This window comes from Neodiprion pinetum, chromosome 3, assembly GCF_021155775.2.
Source record: "Neodiprion pinetum isolate iyNeoPine1 chromosome 3, iyNeoPine1.2, whole genome shotgun sequence".
Classification (NCBI taxonomy): Eukaryota; Metazoa; Arthropoda; class Insecta; order Hymenoptera; family Diprionidae; genus Neodiprion; species Neodiprion pinetum.
In genome coordinates, this window is record NC_060234.1 from 26,108,691 (window position 1) to 26,130,530 (window position 21,840).

The following is a 21,840-nucleotide window of genomic DNA, read 5'->3' on the forward strand; positions in this document are numbered from 1 at the left end:
TCCATCCGAGAATTGTGTCCCACCTTCCAAACTCGTTTCCCGCTTCGTTAAAACTTGCAGACTGTCAAAAGGTGAGATCTGAAAATTCAACTGAGCGAAGTGACCAAGAAACATTGCGGAACTTGCGTCGGGGGGTGAAAGCGAATCCTAGTAAACTTTTCTTCTCATTTAAGAGGCTTAATTCAAAGAAATATAATACCCTCCCTCAAAAGGAGAGATTTACTCCTGTGTAGATATAACTTACCAGTTATAACTTTGTCCAGTTGAATTATACGTAAGAACTACGTAACATAGTCGTGAAACTTTTACCGTGCTTCAGATTCGGGAAAAGTTTTACTCCGCGTTCGGTTATATTTTGAGGAAAGCTACAACCAAACTTCGCGTTTTTCGGAGCGTAACCTTTTTTGCTGATCCGGTTACGTCTTGAGCTGAAAAATTCAGCGATTTAAATTGACTCCGGATTTGATCATTGGCAGTTTTTTATTATGATGAAAAGTTTTTAGCAACGTCGAGTATTTCACCGTACAACGTTGAATATTTTCGCAGTAATAATACGTCGCTATCCGCATTGAAATTCGGTCGGATTCTAATTCATCCCGTACTTTTACTCCGTCGATTTCACAGAGGCGAGAGTAAAATTCCTGCGAAATACTGACGCTATATTTTCGTACAAGAATTTTTAGATCACTAGTAAATTCTGGGCCTCAATATCACCGTGATGCCGGGAAATATTCGAGTGTGCAACCGGATTCCGGGTCAAATGTTTTTTCCCCGTAAACCATCCTTGGAATTCTAATTCTCCTTTATCTGAAAATATTTACGTTTTTCCAGTGCAATTTCACGAAATATATGTGTAGAATCTGCTCCCTGTGCTTACGCATGTACCGAAGTGACGTAACGCTACTGCCAACTTCCTCCACCATGTTCTAAAAATATTCACCCGATTCACAGCGTGGAATATATTTCATTGATCAGAAAAATTCTTACGTCGAGTGAATTTAAAAAATTTTTAAAAGTATCGAAAGCCTTGCGAAGAGTAATGCTGAAATGGTATTCGTAATAACGAAGAGCCCGCACTGTAATAATTGTTCAACGGGTCGTTCAACTGTGCGGGGAAAATGCGAGATACAGAAGTTCTGAAAACAAGCTGGGTATAATCCTTGCGTATCGCTGTTGTGTAAAATGATTATATTACTCCTCTGCGTAAGTCTCTCGATTGATGTACCGATACTGTATAATATTAACGAAAGAGCGACGAGACGTTTCGGTGGAAAATTTTAAAAGGGAAGATTGAAAGCCTTCGATCTTACGATAAGAGGTAGAAGGAATTGAACGTGTTGATTTATACTCTTTAGAAAAATGATCGAAATTTATTGTGACACTATTTTTCCGCTGACGACAAATCTGGCTTCGCGGTGACACGTATTTGTCATTCATCCGTGGGCTGTGACTTCACACGGAAAACACTCTGAAACAAGGGTATAGCTGGTAGGTGAGAGAATCTCAAAATCCTGATATAGCGTCTCCCACTTTCACGCGGCTCACCGTATTGCTTAGGCCTGCCTGAGGATGGGAAAGATAGAAGAGAAGAGACTGCCGGCACGGAATCAGGAATTCCTTATAAATATGACATTTTCCATCCCGTTTGACTCGCTCGGAGATTGTATTTGAAAATTTTTTGAATTCGCCACGATGCCGCGCCGACTTTCTAGCCTTTATCGCGTCTACAGTTCTCTGCAATTTTATCTCTGTCCAAAGGTCCTATGTATGCAAATGCGTCTGAATATAGTCACAGAAACGTTGGAATTTTTCACGGCGTAACATTTCGCGATTTCTACCCCAGTCTCGAAATCCATTCCGTGATTCTTTTCTACTCTTTTCGACTCACGTTCGTTTTCGTCTCGTTAAAAGCGATTTTGAAATATCGTAAGTCGGTAACCGTCAACACGAAAACCAGGCAAAACACCTTCGAAGGGGAGGGAAGAACCCGGTTTCAGTTTGATATAGCGATGCGCCGCGTCTTCGCCGTGGCCGTTTATAATTGATGCGTTATGTTATTAAGCCAACACGTCGAGTGTCAGGGTGTGTCTTGATTAAATCTTTCACAGAAATTGCCTCGCCCTGCAGGATCTTCGAGAATCGCGGCGCGCCGATCTTCGTCAAAATTACGTCAATTAGAATGAATGTTTCTCAAGATCCGCTCCGGTTTTCAAGATTTATTATAGACCATGTCACCCATACTACGGACGAATCGCGATTTCCTGACGGATGGTTCTGTTTTAACGAATCCCTGCAGGGGCTCTTAGATCTCGCGACGAATGGCCAGGATGAGGCGTAAGTCAGCGGGAGAAATTTAATGGGGAATTAAGCTCGTTTTCCGATCGGAACCTACTCCGATTCAGAGTAGCTGGTATTATTTTCAATCGATCGCACAAACATAACGAAGAATTAGTGAAGAGCCATCCTTGGGCGGGGCTGTAATTTATCAAAGTGAAGTACTGTGTACATTGTGATGCACTGACCAACGAGAGGATAAACAACGTGTTACACTCGATACTTCCGTATATCGTAGGCATGTACACTATGTACAGTCTTATCCGTTAACGATCACCCCAAATATAGTCGTCCCAATTTTGCAGGGATCCGTTAACGCGTCACAGCCATGCGATCAAGGCAACTGCACCTACCCTCATATTTACCCAGGTTTTTGTGCGTCGTTGGTACGGAAGTGAAATTGGTTTATTTCCCAGAGTTGTGCAGATGGTGGTTATACGAACAGGCGGAATCAACCGGGACTAGTTAAATTCAGTTCTGTTTATTCAAGGATTACGCCGGGTTAGATTTCTCTCGATATCAATGTTTACCTTTGTTTGATTAATATTTACCTTAGCGATTTACTTCAGACTATTTAATCTACTTTGCAAAGATTATGCACGAGTAATTTTTATTCGTAGACTGTGGTTAATCAGCCAGGTTTGATGCACGTTTGATGAAGAATCCTATTTTTATTTTTTTTTTTTTTTCTAAAATACCGAGCACTTCAGATCAGACTTTCCTTCTGTTTTCAATCTTCTTTTTCATAATTCTCCTCTACTAGGTTAACTTCCCAATTCAGCAGACCGAGCTTTCATTCCGACTTCACTGCGAAAAACTTCCAACATCCGAGACCCCGCCTCGAGATTTCAGCCGCGTCTTTGCATCTCTGTGATTATTCTATGTAATCGCTTCGCAGTGCTGCCTTCCATTGTCATCAGACTCCTGTCTTTTCCTTCAACCCCGAGAAGCTGAATTTCAGATACATTGAGCTCCTTGCTTTAGCTACTTGTTTGTTTTGCGGTTTATGTTGTTAGATTAACGTGTATGAGGTTACGTTGTAAACATACAATGTGCTTCTGACGATAATGGCCTAAATTTACATGATTTCACCGTATTACGAAACTTGCCAAATCTTGCCAAAAGCTTTCCGTGTTATACGGAATACGGGGAAAAAAATAAAAGAAAAACTTTCCCCTGGAATTGGCGTAGAATTCCCGGGGACCCGAGCGTTGAGTTTGATGTGAAATTTTCTCGAGTACCTAATCCTACCAGAACCAGAATGGAAAGTAAAATTGAACCATTACAAGAGAACGAAAAAAGTAACCGCCTACTGCACCCAATCTTGCTTGGGTTACGGCCAATGGATTATCGAATTTGATTTACAGAACTCAATTCCTCAGACGCTTAATACTCTGCTCGTGATGAGTTTTCAATTAGGCGCTCAAACGCTTCGTGGGTGGTATATTAATTGGTGATATAATTTTCAAAATCGAAAAATAACTGGGCAGCCTTTCTCCCATCCGATGAAAGTATAATATTCAATTACAAAAATTGTGTGTCGCCTTCTTTGACTAGCGAATTTTGATTGAGTACTGAAATGCTAATAAATTTGGATAATCTTATCAAAATCAGTCGAAGCATGTCTCAGAGCCTACTCTTAGAGCTTTTGGACTTGCGTGAAAATTCTACTTTTAAATATTCACCCGAGTCCTCGAATCATCGCGTAACAATCGGCGGTGAATTTTTCATGAAATCATTCCAGAGCCTAAGAATACTTGAAAATGATTCTTGCGCGTTTTCGTAGCACCAATGAAAGTTTCATAAAATCTGAAATCATGATATAGAAAAAAGAAACAACATCGTCCCGAACTTATTTTCAATTCCGATAACTGGTCAATACTTTGCAAATTTATTTCTTGTTTCATCGGCAAACGCAGTAGGACTTGAATTTAACGTTTGAATCTAAGATAAGATCTTATTCGACGGAATCGTGCATTTAACGATTGATATAATGCTAATTAGTTCATTCGGCATTATCGGTTCACGCAAATCTGAACGTCACGTACTGTTGACCTCGTGGGATTAATTATTCCCAACGGGCGTAAACTCCGTAATTTCTGTGAACAATCGACGCAGTGTATATCGTTACGCGAATCAACTGTTTCCTACTCCCTCGAAGGCACGTATTGTGTGTTTATTGGTATAAGCATTTACAGTTCAGACTGCGTGAAAAGCTGAGAAATTTTCATCAGCGCATTCATCTCACTGTACGGTAACGTCAGTTGTAAACTTCACTGGGCCTCGGACACTTGGCCCGTAAAAAAAGCAAACCGCACTTGTCGATATTGCAAATGATGCGAGTACGGGCGTTATTCACCAAGCACTCACCATCGTTAGTCTCCATGCGTCATCCATCTGAAACAGATGAAAAGCACCGTGAAATAAAAAATAAATAACCATTCGAGTTGAAATACCGGTCGACACAGTTACTGATCGGTAAAAGTCTCATCAAAAATTTCACACTCATCGAGCCGCCTGCTTGTCAGTATTAAATAACATGAATTTTACACGGTGAGAGCAGGGAAATCTGATTTGCAGTGCTTCTATTCCCTGCACTTCTCGTCCAATGTCATCTAAACTGAAATTCATGTTCCGAAACTTCGGACGAGGGTTGCTGTTTCTTAACCTACAGAGACGCGTGGACAGCCGATATTTGTAAAAAAGTGGCGAATGCTAGCGAAGTTTGAAATTGAATCAAGTCCCCGTGTCGCGTAAATTACATCGTGAAAATTCCTCCATGTGCAGACGTCTTTTCGTGGTCCGTTTTGTGGTAATCGGTTCTTGTCGCGATTTTACAACAGCAACGACTATCGAATTTGACGTGACAACTCTTCAGAGTCGATGTCATCAACCGTCGTCGATTCGATCAGACACCTCTACCTCGAAAACGGAAATAAAAGTCCAGTGTTCTTTACCGGCAAGAGGTGGGTAGACTGTGGAATTATACGAAGACAACAGTAACAATCCGAATCAAAGTGGCACGGCATACAATCTGAGATAATCAGATCTCACGGGTACTGATCCTCTGTTCAGTGAACCATGCTGAGGTGCAATGAATTGAATCTCAGTATGGTTCGACCTCTTGACCGAGGGATATCGCATTTTCTATCGATAACAGCTCAATCCTTAACACACCTTAACATTTTCAACAACAGTCCACGTCAATTTCCATCCAGTTCTATACGTGAGGCGCGCTCAACTTCCTTCCACTTGATGTATTGATCAGTTTCTAGGCAACATAATAAATCATGAATGCGCTACTAACGTCGATTTAATTAACCTCTGCACGGTTGTTAAACCGCCACCGTATTCTCAGGTGTCCTCTACGTACACTCAGTTAGGTATTGAAATTACTCTGCTTCCCCGCGCCAGATCCAGACAGTTAAGTTGTATTCGTAAGCTGTGTTGCCTTCGTGCTGAGGCAGTAAAGGGAGAACCGTCGCGTGTGCAGTACTTTTAATTATCGTACAAGCTGAACGGTTTACCATGTAGTCAAGTACGCTAATCGTGAGTCAGGAGTCGTCGTCAAGGCCGCTGAAATGGAATTCCATGCACGTGGATCCATTTTCCTCCTTTTTCCAGCTTTGCAGGGAAAGGGAAATATTTTCGTGAGTCAACTGTAATCAGTCGAGGATTGTGCCGCACTTCCGTAAATTGACTCGAGAGTTAAATCAACGTTTGACGAAAAGAGTTTTCGCAGCCAAACGTAACGAGTAGTTCAAGGGAAAATTCGCTGACGCTGCGGACTTGTTACCATCGTCTCGGATAAAAATTGCAGATGCAAGATTTTTCCGTACTTATGCTTAACGATAAGACGATGATGTAGATAGTCTTTGTCTATCGCGTTAAGTGACACTTATTTTGACTATTATCAAAGCTTACGTATCACTGACGTGGAAACATCGCATAAACCGAAATTTGTTTTTTATCTTACTCAATAACAGTGTCGAAAAATTTATTCCTGTAATCGAATTAATACTCATTGGAATTACACATTTTCCGTAGTTATTTTTACACTAAACAAAAAAGCGTAGTTTGGGATTGCATCCAAAATGATCGCGCTAACTGCGGTATTTTTGCGTCAATACCGCGTAGACTTTGATAACAATTGAAATAAGTAAGATTTTTTCTTCGGTTGGTGAGGACCGACTATACAATTCTCTTAAAACTACGCATAACTGCAGCGGTAAATTTCACTCTGCAGAAAATTTCACAATGTGCTCTACTTATTTCACTCTCTGTTGACATTATGACATTATAACACTGGGTGCGCTAACGACACGTGTCAGAGATATGTTCTCACAAAAACTGAAAAATGTTGCCGCATATGAAAAATAACCAGAAATCTTTCGACGTACGACAATGCAGCGATATGCAGGTGCAATGTGAAAATGGCTAAGGAGATTTACGTTTGACGAATAATATATGCGCGATGCGTAGAACGGACCGTAGAACAGGGAACGGCTCAAAGTCAAACTCGTAAAATCGCCGAAAGACTATGAAACCTTGATGGTGAAATTTATCCCCTGTTTTTGCATGGATGTATAAATTTAATAGATCGCCATTGTCGTAAAAATTCATTTCTCGCTAAAATGTTTGCACCTCGGTATATGTGCGTACGTGTAATACGTATACCTATGCTTACATATTTATACGTTTAACTGGAATACGCCTTCTGCCGCAACTGTCACGAGCTGACGTTGTATTGGAACAGTCGCATTCTGCAATTATGTCACCCTTGTTTCATACGAGAGAGAAGTCGCGATATTAATCCACACTTCGTCGGGTGCCAGAATTAAAGTGGTTTATCAAGTAACAGGCCACGATATCACCGCGTTTCATTAAACAAGCTCTGTAAACTTCGATTTACGGCGTTTGGTACGCAAATATCATTCGAGGCTATTGACCGAAACTTGGCTGGATTATCATCGTTTTTCAATACGAGACGGTGAATTTACTCTGAAAGCCCGAAGGATTTATTATGCAAATATCACCTACAAAGCACCTTCGTATATAGACTTTGAAAATCCGAAATTATGATATCTACGAATTTGCAGAGCATGATCATACCTATCCAGTTGTTACACCTATAAATTATCGAAGTTACCTGATCAGCAAATAATTTCCCTACTCAAGGGGCGCACAACTCGTAAATTTCCATGCGGTCTGGCGTCCCTTGGATATAACTACCCGGAACACTCCGACCCAAATCATTCGTGTAACAGATCCCAATATCGTTGTGAATTATTGTCTCGTTTGAAACAAGGTCGCCGACTGATTCGTACTCGCTACTTCGCTCCCGTATTTTCTGGGTGGTGAATAATCGGGAAAAATTTTCGTCACGTTAAATACGCATGTAACGGCTGGTGAAAGCTGCTGGAAGAAAGTATGAATTATATTGAGGGAATTCGCACAGGACGCTTTACCGGCATTAAAGCCATTCAAATATCGTTGAAACTGAAAACCGTCTTGACGGTCAGGTGATCAGTTTCATCCTGGGAAACATTCTACATCCATTATAACATGTTTGTAGCAGCGGGTCGAAACTATTTTCAAGATCCAACGAATTGTACTGAGCGGTATGTACAATTTGACTGTGAGCCTCACTTAAAATGACTTTGCGACCTGAGGAGACTTCGAAATACTCGAGAAAATTCATCTGGTGGATCCGTATTTCACGCTTTACACGTGGCTGCGAGACTTCAAATGAATTTAAATAACTTTGAGTAATTTCGGATGATTGTACGGAATTCGAAAAGCCTTTGTTCCAAGTTCACGCCTCAAGGGTGGATAATTCTCGAAGATTCAAAGCAAGTACTACATACAAAAAATACATTCTAGGATTCGTAGAGACGTGCAAACGGCAAGACGTGAAACTTTGTCGGTTACTTTTTCACCCAGTTTTGTGTAACTTCAAATTCAGTCAGAATGTACGGCATTAATATCGAGGAATCGAAATGGCTCGTGGAAATTTTCGCCCGGAAATAATCCTATAAATAGCTCCTTGAGCGCATTAGACGGAGCGGTACATTTCTTGCCGCTCTTTCGTCGGAGATAAATCGCAACGAAATAGGCCGTGTTTCTTTCCCTCAAAAATTTAACGCAATAACTTCTTGAAGAATGTAAAATGCGGAATGACATATTAATGTTTCAGTGTCGTGAGTTTTGCATCGCAACGCGACTCTAACGTCGCGCTAATATCGTACGTTCGTTGTTCTACTTGTGTGCGAGTGCGTGCGCGTGTAAGAAAAATAACATATGCCTTGCGTATCGCAGGAGGATAACTTGACAGCTTGATTTTACGCGTCCTTAACTATCCAACTAAGTTGTGACTTAATACCTCTATACGTATAATGTACACGTGTATTATATACGAATACATATTACGTGGGTGGAAGAGGATCCGCGCATAAAATTGAATCCCCAGAGGCGTGTAAAGCACCGCCGGCATCTTAACGGATTTTATACGTCTGTTTATCCATCATTTTACCCTGCTTAGTGTAGCGCATACCTACTTTTGAAACTCCGCGTATAAGCGGATGGAACCTCGAGTGCAGTTTTCAAAGATTGATAAAAAAGCTGCTGCTTGGCCGCGTCTATCCCAGGATCAAATTTCCCCTATGCGCTTTAAAGTCTCCGCAAGCTCTTCGCTAAAGCTCGTTGTTCAAATGCTCGGACGATCAATCGCGAGCCTGTGAGATTACGACCCTCCATGTTTCCTTGTAAACTGTTTCGGCATAACGCGCGTTGATCCCGGTGTTCTCAGCTACACGCTCAGGTGGCGAAAACATGGTGGATTTGCGGGCTTTTGTAGATAACGTGGCTGGCTAGATTACCGCGATAAAGGGGGTAGCACACCTTTTCGCGTGTCTTGCGACAGAGGTTATAAGGCGAGATTCTTACCGGCGTTATATGTACCACGGAAAGGGCGATCCCTGCTCTCCGAGTCGTTGACAGGCTCTGTGACGTGACGTGGGGATGAAGCTTGAAGGGAGTTGCCGCCGAGGAAACAGGGGAAGTGCATTAGTATGAACAAACAAACACACCGCATGCCGGAAAAATTTTTATGAATCTTGTTATGTATACGAATCCTCCTTGCAGCCGTCTAAATTTCTCCCTTTCTCTCAGATCATTATACTCCACATAATATATGCATGTATAATGCATTAGGGTGTCTATTGATCAACGAAATTTTTACACCCTTACGGAATTTCCTTTTTTTCATTCGCGTACGGATGTAAACCATGCGGGTGGATGAATGTCAGGAGATTTCAGATTGAATCTAACGTTTTACGGACTCATTTTTTCATCCTGCGTTATCTTTGCGAAATGTCTATTTTAACCCGCAGGAATGCCTACTTGAACAAAAAAAGTAAAACAGACACGTCACGCTGGAATATCTTTCTTAGATTTGGGCGCTTGAACCGTTCGAAACTGCCGCCTGTTACCACAAATAAAATAGACAGCTGTCTATCGCCGAGTAAAAGGCACGCGGAAGCGGATAATTCAATAGAGATTCTCCCGTGGGACGAGATACTTTTTTCTATTTCCGACGTCTGCGCTCTTCTTTGAAAATGCTGGAGTATCCACGGCAATGCAACCGTGGCCAATTAAAATATTTCAGAATGAAAAAACATCCGAATGCGATCCATCTGGTGGAATGATTATTCAGGCCAACGGGGTGTAGCAAGTTATCTTAGTTATTATACGAAAAAAAATTTACGTGTAATAACGGTGGTCGAGGTGAATCGAAACATCTGGCTCTTTGGCGAGCCGTGAGTATAGCCGACGTGACCGGTTTACGTGTATTTCTTTTTCAGCCGTTAATCTTTATGGTAATATATATATATATATATAATTATATGTATACGTTGTATATGTTATAAAGTGTAAAATTTGAATTTACGAGACATTAAATATCAAATTATATCGCGTTATCTGTCCTGATTCGCCGCACCGGGCCATGCTTTATCATTCTCCTAAATACGAACGCGATTTAATGCCTACGTTATGAACATAAATTAGTTTCATTATTACTTTTTTTCATCTTTATCACTCGACCACTGTCCGTGTAATTAAATCGCCAAAAATAATAATTCATCTCCCGGTTTCATTTAGTCAGTTCATGGATTGAAACGTGCGTGTCGAACATCCATAAAACCCTATCGAAAATAAAAATTATCCCTACCTACTTGAAACGATCAATTTTTCATTGCCTCAATTTGTTCTTTCGCCCGTTTTATCATTCCGCGACTAGGCAAGTGCCAAATATTTTAAATTAACATCGAAGCTCTGAGGCTCTCAGCACTCAGCTGCGTAATTTACCTGCATGAACTAATTCGATAAAGTTGGTACAGTAATAGATTTATAATGGCAAGCGTATGCTAATCATGAAGGTACATATTATATATATATATATATATATATATATATATATTATATATACATGTATAGTATACAGGTGCGTACACATTTACCGCATGAAGGCTCCATTATATCTAAGTAAACCCGGTTGTGTGAGTAAACTTTGAAGTACAGGAAACTCGACTGCGGTTCATCTGTGAATTTTATGTGGTCATATAGGTATATACAGTATAGTTTCGTTAGCTATTGCCGACTTCGATATTGATTGAGAGTGACAACTGGTAATAAAACCCCGATCTAGTCGAATTACAGTGTCTCGTCAGTCGAAAGAACAACAAGATTCAGGTAAGTGCAGATCTATATAAGCAACGGATCAGTAGCTTTATTTACTTAAATCAGTGATGAATTTATTTTCCGTAAAATGACTTTTAGTAAAATAACAATCAGGAGTCATCGTAAACATTCGGCAAATTGAGGGATACGGCAGAATTCACGAAGTTACGTAACTTTTAAAAATACTGCAAACTTGTCTAAAATTTTTTACCGTAGTTTCTTTTTTTTGAACTGTTTGTAAAAATTTTTTTCACATTGACAACACGTGCATCGAAGAGCCTGAACCTCGTTATCTACGTATAAAATTATTCGTACCTCTTTCACCGAGCATGAAACAGAGCTGCGAATCTTACCCTTCGAATATAACCGTCTCATCGTCGGTTCGAACGCGAACACCTTTAACGATCGACCGCGTCTCAAAGGTGTTTCTGAAAATCGGTAGGATTCACGGAGCAATCAGGCCCCGGTATGACTCCCTTAATAAGGGCGAGACTCGGCAAAGGGTTTTTTTTATCGCTGTTCTCCAATGCTTCTCTGGGAGGTTAAGTTGGCCGGAGAACCTTGGAGTGGTGAGATTCATTCAGTCACCTCCATCTCCGCCAAAGTGGTCGTCAGGGATGGGGGGACTGCGAAGTTTGAGTCGAAGTCACGCTTCCTTAGGAGAAGACTAGCTTCTCCACTTTCCCGGAAGGGTTGCAGGCACTGGCGGTATCTGAACTTATCGGGTGGTTTGTTGGAGAAGAAGTTACTGCCCGGCTTAGCCACGTGGCACAGCGCGGTTCGTAATGAATCGATACACTTTCACAGAACCCTAATTTATTTGCTATCAATTTGTGATAGGGTGAAAAGGGACCTGGCGATGAATTCTAGCGAACTTGATGGGAACGCGATGTTTCGCTACAAAGATTTGGCGGGACGGTTAATGGTTAGTGATTATACGGTACCTGAGCTTGGTGATGGGCCTCAAGGACTGAAGCTAATGATGATGATATTGATGACGACGAATGGACAAGCAGAGGATGGTTATGAGGTGAAAGATTGACTGCGGAAGGCTTCGATCTTTTGTGATCTATTGCACTGATTCGAATAGTGACCGACAAAGGAAGTAGAAAGAGTTGAGGTGTAATTCTGTGATATGCTGTAGCGCATCGAACAATGTTAGACTCGCATTTTTTCCCGTGCTAATTGGCCGTTCGAGGGGTGAAGCGATACGTGAAGTTTGCATTGAAAATCTTGTTTTTTCGCTTAGGATTTCTCGGTGATAAAGTAAACGTTTCGACAACACCGAATGGACATTATTCACTGTCAACCGACGGTACTGTACGCGTAGTGTTTTACTCTCGGAAGAGCGATTGCTCAAAGTATCCAAGACTGGACATTTGCCTTTCCACATTATAAATTGCTTTCTCGGTGTACGGCGAACGGGGGAAAACAATTCTACCTTAGTCTGAAATCAGACAAAGGTATAACGCAAACTCGTGAAGTGTGCCAGGAAAATCTCTCAATCAAAATGCTAACAACATCCCAGAATCGGGCATTGAAAGGAGATTTGAACCATTCAAAATTACGCCTCTGAACTTGCACTTATCACGGATGGATGTAATCAAGCTGGGTTGAATTACGTTTTGCTTTGCTCAATAACGGCATTGATTGTTGCGGTGACGGGGGTTCTGAATTCTTTGCAAACCGCGGATTGAACCGACCGAATTCGGCACCCTTTTTATTGCGATGCGATCGTCCCGCAATCGAACCAAATTTCCCAAGTGTCTGTGCGGCTGGCACCTTGTCTCATTAGTGATTCCAGGGACGCAGGGGTCGGAGCCACGAACTCCACACCATGGCGACGGGTGTTTCAATTGATGAGAGTTCGCCGATGACAACTACAGAATCACTGTCACGAATCGTCAAAGAGTCTGTTACAGCATCTGGCATCAAGGGCCGCGTTTACACGTTACGTATTATATACTCGGTGAGATAATTCGTCCTGTCATCGAACGGATCATGTATTCGCGTTCTCTGTTTACATCTCGTCTTCGTTGACTCTGCAGAATCATTAACGACAACGGATCATGAACGACAATTTACTCATTTAGATAGCGTGGAGTGAGGAGGCTCGGTAATTAAATTAATCGTTGCTTTAAATGTGCCGGAAAAATACGTAATATATTTACTTGAAAACAAGGAATCAACGACTGAAATTACTTGTTCAAGAGGCTTTATTTCCGGGGCTAGAACTGTCGATATTCATTATGAACGAAGGAGAATATCGATGAAAAGTTCCCGCTGCTGCAACATCGCCGGTCAAAGAAGACGTTGAGCAAGACCTCATTATCGGGTCGTGTGGTTTTTACGTGGGATATTTTTGACCGTTTATATTAGATTAAATTACGCGGTGAGACTGCTTACGTCATGCAGTCGATAAAAGGTGTACCGGTACCGCAGCGCATGCAGGAGCACGCAAGCTTGTTACTCATTAAAATTGTAAAGGCGAGTAAAAAAGCGCGTGCCGTAAGCGCGGAAACGTGCCGGACTTACGGTATACGGTTTACAAAGCGCGAAATGTTGTCGCCAAATTTAGCCATTAACGAAATACCTCAGAACACGCTATTCAACGTCACCGTGACGTCGGACTCTTGTAATCGAATTACGCGAAGCTCGGAATAATTCCGAATTCGGAGTAGAATATTCTTCATATTGTACGGAACGAAACAAAAGGAAAAATGTCGGAGAATTCGTGTTTGTCAACTTTATTTACTCTGTACAGTCGGTTGCGCGATTCGGTGAGGGGCGTTTAGGCGGATTTACGCTCGCTGATCGATCCGAGGATGACGGAAAAGCGAAATTGTGTCTACTGTACATTTCGGACCATTGTTACAGCCTCAATTCCCAACAAAGACAAGTAACTCGTCAGACAAGGAATTACGTCTACAGACTCGTGTTTGGAAATTTTTCCTTGCGACACGAAGCGGCTGAGACCAGGAGATTTTGTCGTAGAATTCGCACGTCGTGACTTAACATGTAACGGAATGTCCTTTACGTAACGTAATACATATATGGTTATTCCGGAGTTTCCCTTTGATGGAATATCAATTTTCCAGCAGCTGTACAGGCGTGGGTTACCTGATTATTCGGCGGTTGAGCAATTCGGGTGAAGTGTGTTTCCCCGATAAGTTACGGGGGCCCAATGTCACCCGCGAAAACCAAATCTCGGCTTCGAGGCATATCCGAAACGTGTCAGTAATCCGTAGCGTTACCATACGACTGACATGGCGCTGATAAAAATGTCATCATGGTCTTGTAAAATTACAGTGCGACTTCGTTGAAGCCCTTTCGATCTAGCCTTTATCCAACTTGTGCCTAAATATAGGCTGCGACTCTCGTACGATTAGCCGTAGATGCCGACCGATGTCAGGAAATGATGAACATAATTGCTAATGCGACAATTTGTTTTCAGTTAGATTTGATAGAAATCCGGCTACGAATAACAATTATCAACAAGTTTGACAATTTTCGGATGAGTTTAATACTCTAGTTTTTCACTTTTAAACCTCGTTCCAGAGCTTTTCGGGGGGTTACGACGTTGGTGAAAATTTTGACCACCAGCCCAGGGTTCCTTCGTCTCGCGTAACAAAGTCGATAATTTTTTCTCACTTCGTTCCGAAGCTGCCACCCTTCATTGTACAGTCCTGAGCTCAGACGTCAGACTCGATCGAAATCGCCTCGAACCTTTTAATCCCCAGCATCAGAAGCATTTGTACGCAGATGCCGGGCAAAGTCGACGAACAACGGCTGCACGTAACGGAATTCGGACTCGCACCGAGGCTCTCGAATTCATCTCCTCATCGCTTTAATGGAAACACAAACTCCTTTCAACTCCTATATTTCTTTTCCATCGATCCTTCTCAGAGCTCCTCTTTCAGCCTTCGCGGTTATTCAAAGGCGCAACAAAACTCCAAGGACTCGGAATGAAACGGTTTCGAAGGGATCAGCGAGGATTCAGGCAGCCCGCGATTAGACGCTTCGATTTTATTTCCAACCAATGGTCCTGACCCTGTCGTTACTCGCTCGGGCTGCACCGACGGCTTCGGTGTATCTGCGGATCGGCGAGAAAAAGTCCGCGGATATATGTATACCCGGTGCAGGAATGCCGGATATAGAAAATTGGATTTCGCGAGATTCCAGAGGCGAGATGACCTCGCGCTCCGCGGCAGCCGGAAGACCACGTCGAAGCTTTAGAGGCTCCTACGACCCTGAGAATATTAGTATTCACCTGGCAGGTAACGCAAATCATTCATATCCTTCGGGTATGAGGCGTAAGTGAAAGCGGCAAAAAAAAAAAAAAAACTAAGAGACGTGACTGACGCAGATTGTACTGCAAGCAAATACGTCCCCCCCCCCCCCCTGATATATTTTCCACAACGATCTTTGAATTTTAGGTTCCGCAGAACGTTGTTTGATAGCGAAGGCCTCAAAAAGCGTTGGGCAAATCCGATTCAGGACTGATCCGATTAAAATCGTTCATTACGCTGTGCTCGATGTTATGTCGCGAGTCTATATCCGTATTGGGTTTCGTTTGATGATAATCTCTTCTTTCAAGGAAAGCAGAACCTTCCGGAGAATGGGCCAAGATCACTGTCGGTCAAATAAAGCGCTTGCTTCACGTGCATTCGAGCATCTGGTGTCGGACAAACAGCCCGGGCGTTTTTCGCATGGCGAAAGAGCTTACCAAGAAACATCTTTTTCGCATACATACAAGGAATAATATACGGTCTTGGATTTTCAGGAAAAATCCGTTGGTGAAATGTTTATTTTATAAAATTTAAGACACGTTAACGTTTCTGGCTATATTCAATCCTTATACAGCTGGGATTGTAATTGATTATTTTTATTATAAATTGATCATAATTAGCGAATCACTATATTTTTCCTCAGCTGTATAAAGCTCTTTGAAAATCCGCAATAGACTTGTATTTGCCAGCTGTGTAATTTTGCGGGAATTTTTTTCGCAAAAATTCTGTGTTCTTCTCACGTATTTATATGCGAAAACATAATGCCAGCTTTTTAATACGTTTACGCGTCTACATATACAGTCTGCATATCAGCTTCTGCGCTTTTCAGGCAGGAAACCTTTTCCCTTTGATATTCAAATCAACCGGGAGAGTCCCGCATGAAAAACGTTTCAGATTGTGGCTTGTCGGGACGGGAAAGGATCGGTCGAGGCAAACAACGCAGTCTTTTTACCGCATTAAATTCACTCAAGCCTCAGCAATGCTTCTCGCACAAACGAACCCTTATATGGCTCAGCAGAAATTTCATTTGTGTACTGATTTTGCCAGCGTGCGCGACGCTGGGATCCCGTTTTCCAAATCAAAGTACGTACAGTTTATATCGATTTCCCGTGCAGTGAAGTCGATGGTAACGATATCACACACACATCCGTCTTCTTTCAAGATCTTTTTCCCTGATTCGTTCATCACCTTAACAGTAATTGTCGCAATTAAGTATGACGCTGAAATTAGCTGGTAATAAGTCCGGAAGATTCTCGGGGAGTGAGGAAAGGATAAAATATTAAGCAGGAAATTCGAAAGAGTTTCCTGAATAATCCTGTTCAGTTTCATTGTTTCGTCATCCCCTGGAACCTTTTCACCTGCGTTGGCTGCTGACTATTACATGCTAGTTTCAGCGTTGTAAATTAAGTATCTGATCGAACGGCATTTTCGGATCATTTCTATCCACCATAAATTTTACCACCTGAAATACGATGCAAAATTAATATCACAAGCCGTTTTGATCGTGATGATAGAAAGCGAGTGATTTGTCAACGTGCCTTTTTCATTAATATACGTAAGGAAGGAAGCTTATGTTTCGACACGGTCTGCAATCGACGGATGAAACTTTGCTCAAGAATTGCTCAAAGAGGTACAATTGTCGAAATACCAAGTCAAATGTTTAATTCTAACGGAATCAATTATTCCGATTGAGAAAATCGAGGAATCCAGCCATGAGCTTCTTCCGGTCCGCCGTAATCACTTTCGAAGCGTACCTACCGGGGATTTGATTAAATCCAAATAGTCGAATGACGGCTGATTTCCAGAAAGGTATTTATACCACGATTGCCCAGCAAATTGATCGGAAATTCGTCGCGTCCATTCACCGACGATTCTTCATATTTCTATTCATTATACCCGGCGACTAAAGAATTTCCAGGCATTCGTAATTTCCAACCCCGATCTCTCGCCGTTCGCCGTCAATCTGTGAGAGGCACTGAGTGCCGGAAGTTAAGGATCGTCGCGAAAGACTTGATGAGATTATGGGATCCGTGTCTCTTTCCAAACCAGCATCCCTTGTCCGCTCTTTCTTTCTCACTTTCTTGCCGTTTTTTCCCTTTTTCTCGCTGTAACGGCTGGTACCAATTTTGGTATCTGGACACCCCGGGGAAAACCTCGCGACTGAATCTGAACGGATTGACGTTGCGTACCCGAGTTTCAAGTCCGTTGTTTTCGATGGTCGGAGGAGATCAATGGGCTCGTTACTCTTTCCGTGCTCTCTAAACCCACCCGAGATATTTCCACAGCGTACGGATTTCGCCCAGATATACCGACGGCTGACTATGAGTGAGGTATTTCTTAGCATACTCCGACGCCGAATCGTATCGCCTTTGACATTTAATCACGGACGAGGCAGCTCCCGGGGGACGCCGTTATTGCTCCGTACCTATACGCAGCTTGACTGACTTTAGCTTGTTCGTGTAATTACCGTCTCTTGATCCACGGTGACTTCGAATCCCCTGTCACAAAACTTTCCATAGTATATCAGAATCTCACTACAGTGCAGTGGAACAAATATTGGGGCTCGATGTCGGCTTGGGATTTGCGTGATAACTCGAGACAATATTATAGGATGCTTAATACATACGTCTGAGAGTTGGTAGAGCGAATTATTATTATTAAATCAAATCAACGCCTTCTCTGCCTGCACTTTTTCAGGCGACGAATACGCCCGAAGAGGCAGAATTTTTACTTCGAGGAAAGTTTGTGTAGAAAACCAGTGAACGTTTTTTATCCTCCCGAAACGGGGCATCGAATCACGCTGGCTCCTCGACATTTTCGCAATTCCGACGGACTTGAGAGGGGTCCGGTTTTCGTCAGAGTAAACGGAAATTTGTTATTTATACACTTTGACAAAGCTGTGAGGGTAAACATGAGAATGCAAAGAGAAATTCACCAGGCGTTGATCGAATAATTACAGTTTAGCGAACGTTAATCGTCTTTCGCCGTCGTGACGAGACAACTGCGATGCTTCGTCACTCGTCTGACGTAGGTAGGCATTGCGTCATCTCTTGGGGAATCACGACAAATTATCTATGCATTCCGTAGCCTCGGGGAGAAGTTATCTCCTCATCATTTTGACGCTTTAATCTTGGATCAGAAACGTCCAACCGTCCTGGATTTTCTGATCGAGACTTAGCTCGCTGACCTCCGTTCCGGTGACGACAAACCTCATTTGAGCTTTCACACGTGAAATATGATGGCGTCGATTCCTCATACGTGGTCGTTTGATCGATCGGAGCCAAAGATTTTTCCACATATATCTTGGAGAGAGCGGTAAAATGAGAACAGCATTTACCTTTAGCAATTTTCTCAGCTGCTGTGATGTTACATGTTTTTTTTTCTTTACTTATCAAGTTCTCGCTCAGTGTTTGTGCTTCGAAATTCTGCCACGGGCACAATAACGGTGCCTGGGTTGTAAGGTCGCGCAGATTTGAATACGAGGATCCAGAGTGGAGAAACGTGGTCTCCGGCTCCCCGACAACCGGCACCGTATTTCTTATGACATTTGCCTAGCTGAGGGAAAACTCGTACAGAAACTGCGCTATCTTTGTTTCAGGAAATGCACAAGGGTTATTAACGAGACCGTGTCAAAAGGCTCGCAGCAGCACGCAAAGAGAGGCAGAGAAAGTGTAACCGTCCATTAATTTTCAGTGTGCTACCGTGTATGAAATTAATATTTTAGCAAGAGTTATATTCCAGCAGTGACAAAATTTTTTTAGAGGATGGGGGTCCTTGTTTGCGTCTTTACACGCTCACTGTTAACTCGCACGCCGATTCTTTTATTTCTGCGATATGTTGTAGTACGGAAATGGAATTGAACATGTTTTTAACGTACTGATTCAGACGTTTGAGTGGTGAAAAATACGCCCAAAGTTTAACCCCAAAAAAATAAAGGATCCAACCCGTGAGAGTAAAACGACTGCGCATACACGGAGAGAAGAAAACGAGCAGATTTTACTGAAAACTATAGAAAAAGAGGGACACATCGAGGTTTTTTATGAAATACCGATGTCAACTATAGTTTTTACTATAAATGTGGCAGGTTTTACTCTGTACACAGTGATTTTCACTGATTATACAGTAGAATCTACATTTTACGAAGTATATTTTACCAAAAAACGCGATGTGTCCCTTATTTCCTGCAGTTTTGAGTAAAACCTCCTCTTTAAGATATTCCTTGAGCAGAGGGCAGTATTTTGTGCGGGGTATAAGTACAGCCGCTTCTCAATCATTCGTAAGTTATAACGAATCATTACACCTAATGACAAGATAGAATCGAAAATTTCTCACGAATTATATTACCAAACATAACCCCTAAAAAGTCACGGTTACAAAAATTCTTCTGCTTGTGACATTTTTCCAAGTCTTATCATTCCTATTTTAAATCGGTGTATAAATTATTCGATCGAACTGTGGCTAGCATTTCATCTTCATAAAGCGCCGTATAAATTGAACGGTTTTTAAAGTCGTAATTTTTAGATAAATATTCGTTAGCTTGGCTTGAACTTTTTCTAGTTCATAGAGATCTATTTGTACTTTATTGTAGACAAAAATCAGTAAATTGTAAAATATTCGCGTTCGTGGAAGGAATACCTTAACTTTATTTCCCTACGAGTCTGCGCCATTTGCGCAAATTGATACCGAGTATAAAAGTACAGATACTCACTCTTATACCTCCGTCTTTCAGCCCGCGATATTTCCGCTACGTTATGGGTATAGTGATGCGCCATTCGCTTGTCCCAATCGTCATATTTCTCCTCTCCGGTCAACCATTGGAGACTTGAAAGTCCTATTCAGCTCGAGAGCGCGATAAACAAAACAACAATAGTCCGCCATTGTTGTTCTGCCGAATGCTCAGATTGAGCTCTGCAGCTTTCGCTGGTCCGATAAGCGAAAGATTTGTTATTGTGACCGAAGAAGTCACCGATATCGGAGAGCCGACTGGCGAAATGCGCCGTGAAATATGACCCCAATATTTTGTTTCCGTAAAATTTTCTCCTCGTCAACCGCAATGATTGATCGTCGAAACGGGGAAGTGATCGTCGAGATCAGTTTTTAATTCAATTTACGCGATTTCGTATTTTTAAAACGATTGTAAATGTGATTGAAACGTGAGTTGGCCGATAAGAAGAAATAACAAATAACAAATATTCAATTACGAGCACGGCTATGGTTTTTTAAGTTACGCCCAACATTTTACCCATAAAATATCATATCTGTCGATGGCAAGAATCGTCGTTTTACGAACCAGCCGCTGCTGTGCGATCCGTTTTAATTGTAAAAGTTGAAATTTCTCTTCTTCCCTTCGGAACTGCCTTATAGCGGATTTGGTAGTTCTTTTTTTTAACATCACTTTTTTGCACAGTGAAACAATCAAGACTCGTTATTATCAGGAAAAACTTGACTAATTGCTTTGCAAACGTCTATAATCACGTGAAAAACACGCAAATTGGCTACAAACGTTGAATAACATTCGCGAAATCAGCAATTGCAAGCACAGAGTTCCGTTACTCAAGCTTTCACAATTCCCACTCTTGTGACTCGTAATTTTACCTTATAGATATGTTTACGATCTCTTGCTGTCGCTGTTCTTTTTATTGTAATAAATTTCTGACAAACAAAACGGTAGCAGCTTTTCATGTAAAAACATAGGCTACTTGAATAGATACGCGCATTGGAAGACTTGTTTAAAAGATTGACTAAGTGCTGTAAGATTTTTTTTTTCCCACATAAATTCGAGTCCAGACAAATTTTTTCCTCGGAGCAGAATTCGAATTCAAATTATTATTATCTCAAGACTGCACTTGAAGATATCCGAACGTTATTGTCATTACAAAAGTGATGTTAAGAAATATTTTTCCGGTCACCGACTTATTTATCAGATTTGGTCCATTCAATGTGATAAAAAAATGCTCGACCTTAAATCAAAGAACATTCGAAAAATATCGAAGAATTTATAATTTATTCCATCATTCTATTTGTCATAATTTGTTGTAAAATTTATTTTTTGTTGTAAATTTGACGAAAATCACCGTGTTTCTACGATCTGACAATGAGAACGAACGTACTCTTTGCACTCGCCGTTTCCGTAGAATATCGATTACAGCTAATCCTACGAATTCTAAAGTCTACCGGTTTTCCATCTCTGAGGATTGTTTACATCGTCGAACTGTTATTCGCCCTCTCTGAAGCTTCGGCTTCAGTGTCACAGCGTCGCCAGACCGGGTTACACGTCGGTTCCCGACGATTTTGTATCACACGGTACGTGCAGAATGGGGGCGTTGAAAACTGAGCAAGGTGTATTGTTCCGTCTAATAAATATCACTCCCTCGAGCTGACAGCATTGCGCAGTGTACCATGCTTTTAATTAAGTGCATTATAAAACGTGCTTTGTGATCGACGATGACACTGATAAGAAGGACGACCGGGACGACAG

General features: G+C 41.7%; 1 protein-coding gene across 3 annotated transcripts in view; it reads right to left on the minus strand.

Moving 5' to 3' along the window:
- LOC124215635 (tachykinin-like peptides receptor 99D) overlaps positions 1-21,840 on the minus strand; it is a 130,643-nt gene that overhangs the window by 88,186 nt on the left and 20,617 nt on the right. For 2 of the 3 annotated variants that reach the window (XR_006882406.1, XM_046619255.2), the window contains exon 2: positions 4,705-4,731. The exons of the other annotated variant lie outside the window; for it this stretch is intronic. The gene's annotated coding sequence lies outside the window, so the exon portion shown is untranslated. The remainder of the gene's footprint in view (positions 1-4,704; positions 4,732-21,840) is intronic. 3 annotated transcript variants of the gene reach the window in all.